The sequence below is a fragment of the Echiichthys vipera genome (assembly GCF_963691815.1).
Source record: "Echiichthys vipera genome assembly, chromosome: 11".
NCBI lineage: Eukaryota > Metazoa > Chordata > Actinopteri > Perciformes > Trachinidae > Echiichthys > Echiichthys vipera.
In genome coordinates this window covers 25,005,746-25,009,608 of record NC_139836.1, presented here as the reverse complement: position 1 = coordinate 25,009,608, position 3,863 = coordinate 25,005,746, and positions in this window count along the sequence as shown.

The following is a 3,863-nucleotide window of genomic DNA, read 5'->3' as shown; positions in this document are numbered from 1 at the left end:
AAATTAGAGAACAGTAAAAATTTGTCAGAAGAGAAGATTTAAACAATGTTTTCTTCTGTAGGATTCAAAAATGAATAGGAAGTGTTGAGGCCACAGCTTCGAATGACTTCAGCACATCTGCGCCCACAGGACATCACTAGTTTCTCACACTGCTCTGGTTTGATCTTGGTCCATTCTTCTTACAGTCTCTTCCACAGTTCAGTAACTGTAGTGGGTTTCTTAGACACTACTTTGTTGCCAAGGATTTTCCATAGATTCTCTATGGGGTTTAGATCTGGACTCTGGGAAATTTCATTGTTTCAATATTCTTATCTCCAAGGTACTGCTTAACCTGTTTTGCAATGGGGGGCATTGTCTTGCATGAAAATGGCTTCTATAAGGAGAAAATTACAGTGAAGGTATTGCATGTTGCCAAAGGTGGTTCACATAAACAGTTGCACTCACCCTGCCTTGTTGCTGTAGAAGAGGCCCAACTCCTGCTGCAGAAACCATCCCCAAACCATGACACTTCCTCCTCCAAATTTAAATGACTTCTTCACACACTTTGGGTTCAGTCGTTCCCCAGTCCTGCTCTGAACATAATGTTTCCCATCAGATCCAAATAAATTTAATGCACTCTCATCACTGAAGCGCACTCTGGACCAGTTCTCCTCTGTCCACACAACATGCTCCTCAGCAAAGGCAAGTCTCGCCTGTTTATTCTTTCTGCTGATGAGAGGTTTGGTCACTGCAGAGTGGGCTTTCAGTCCAAATTGTTTTTTAAATGACGAGACACTGTGTGTAGAGACAGATCCTTTCCCTGTTCAGCACTGAACTGGTGAGCGACTCCAGCTGCAGAGTTGAATTGATTCCCCATTGAGAGTCTTCACATAATCCTGTCCTCTCGTGCACTTGTTTTACGTGGACGACGGGCCTTTTTGAGGGACTTAAATGAATCTGTGTCCTTGTAAAGTTTCGATAATCTTGAAATTACAGACTTGGAACGCCCGGCCTCTCTTGCAAAGGCTGAGAGGGTCATCCCTTTGGCCTTCATCTGGACAACCTGCTGCTGCCTGGTTTCAGTCGCCTTAGAGCGGCTCGCCATCTTGCGAAGTAACCAGGAGAGCTGCCAGATAAATAGGCTGTGTCCAATAATTAAGTAAATTGTCACAAAGTACCAGATTAATGCCAGATTAATGCCAATAACTGGGAGGTATCTGAAAGTGTTCTCTAATTTTGCTCTCTGCTTTTTTAACAAAATAAAGGTTTTTGTTGAAGTGCTATGGTCATTTAAAAAAACACGCTAGTGCAGCAGTGGTATAGCTACAATGTATATTCTATCACATTATGGACAGTAAAAAATAACAGTATTTCATAAGAAATCAAGTATTTATCAGTTGTTCTTCAATTTCGATCTCCACTCTTTATCAAAAGTTTCTTTAGAAAAACTGCTGTTAATGTACAGACGTTGGTTGAGCACTGACAGACAGCTAACACAAAGAGGAGCGAACAGAGAAGAGAAAATCAAGGCTGGTTCCTTCGTCTCTCACTAAGTGGTTGTGCATAGTCGGACAGCCAACAAAGACTTTCTGACAGTTTAGGCATTATGCAGTATTCAGCAGCAGCATGCACACACATACAGACATACAGTCACACAAATTACCCAGCATGCTCACCTGCAAGCGGAGGCCGCCCAGACAAATACCTGTCAAGAAATCAAATGTGACAGCATAAGGAGATTTTAGACACAGCAGTTGGAAGGTCATGAAAGGAGTCAAGGCAAACACCTGTACACGAGGAACAACAGCATAAAGCATACTGCGAAAAACTTGTCTCTTTTGCTGACTCACTCTGCAAGCGGTAAACATCATAAAAAAAAAGTCTCACCAAAGTCTCTTGCACTTTAAATGCATGAATACTAGACAAACTTGTTTATAATAAAATAAAAAAACAGGAAGATGATTTCATTGTAATGGGAAGAATCGATCAGCCGGTACACGGCAAATGGGCATGATACATCACAGTGGCAGCACGGGAGAGGGAAGAGAACCAAACACAACTCATCCATCAGCCGGCTGTCCTCATTCACTGTCCGTACATGGAAGTACAAAAAGTAAGGCACAGAAATTATTATGTAATCGATGTATTTATTACTGCAGAAATTATGTTCGGGGCAAAGAAGGACATCCGGTGACGTACTAAGACAAACCACAACCTATTTTTCTTTTCTTATATTGTTGTATAACCTTAAAGTCCTACGTCTGACATGTTTTAACAGTATGTAAAAGCTACTGTACTATGATTAATATTTTCTTTAACATGGTTTTCCCCACATAGAAAACATGTATATATATATATAAAAACTCAGAGAAGGGACCGGAATCACATCTAGTCTTTCTCCCTCGTTGAGTCATTCTGGATATGGCCTTGCATCACCGCTGGTTGTGCTAGGGTGAGACTCTTTGGTGAATACATTCTTCTCCCCAAGGTTGACAGGGGAAATAGCAGTGTGAATCAGGGGAGCTAAACATCATCCCTCTAGGGGAATGGCTGGACACGGAGTCTGGGCTGCCCGCCAGCCACAGGTGATCTGATAGTTTTGGCATCCAGTCAGAAGCAGACTCAGATGAGTGGTCTGTTGTGCACCAAAATCAGTGACTAGCAGATGTATCAGAATGGCAAGTGTAGTTAGCATTTTCTTGGTTTGTTAGCTTGTTAGCTTGTGACTGTCCGTGGCTGACAGCTGTGACGGCAGTGATTTCTCTCTGTACTGACAGGCCGTTCTGCACTGGATCAGGTTTCTTTGCCAGTTATTTTGAACACCATATTCATATTAGACAGCAATTGGTTTACTAATGATGTCATATTTGGTAAGATAACATACATAGCCAAACTCCACTTTGACCCTCCGCTTCACCAGGAAGGTTGAATATAAGTGTGCTCGTATTTACAGCAAATGCTTGGAAATGTCAGCCATCAGTTTTTCCTCCCCCTACACTGTTCAGTTGGAGTGTGGGGAGTATTTTTTTTATTTATGCAGGCACTTCTATCTGCATCTGCTATTTTGACATTTACGTCAAGGGATTGGAAAATGGTAACACAATTAGATTTCAGAATCCCGGGCAGCACTGAAGATTTTGCTGGAGAACTAATGCCCCCCTTTAAATGCATAAATCTCCGTCAACAATGCAAGTAAATATAGCACATATGGGAGAGACTGGAATAGCGGTACACATCGTACTTAAATTTGCTACGATATAGAGAGAATTTCTAATTAGTCCATAAGTCAAACATTTTATTCACTTCACTGTTTTGTCATTTGGTCTTTTAGTACAAACTAATAATGAATCTCTTCTGAATTTTCTCTGACAAAGAAGGATTGGATAATGTGTTTAAGGAAAAAGCAGCAGCAGCAGCAGCAGCACAAATGGAGACAACGCACATTCGTTTTTGTTTTTCCATATGACAAATAAAAAACAGACAGAGCGAATGAGTGCTGAAGCGGCCGTCGCCTCCATCTCTGACACAATGGAAGAACAAGTCAGATGACAGTTAATGAAATGTCAGCCATTCAGACAAATGTCCTTGGTGACAGTCTGGAAATATAAAAGAAAATGAAATGGATGTTTGTTTTTACGAGAGGTTGAGTTTGAGATGCAGGGAGAGAGCGAGACACATGCACAAAAGAGGTTGGACATTTACTTCTACTTTATGAAAATGTAAACTAATGGCAATTTGCATCATAATCGAGCTTTCATACTGAAGCTTTTCACAACACAGATTGACAAACACTAGAAAGGCAGTGGACTCACAGGGTCTCTGAAACAGGGTATTCCAAACTTTATTTTATTGGTTTTATCAGAAGTACCATGGAGAGCAGTCAC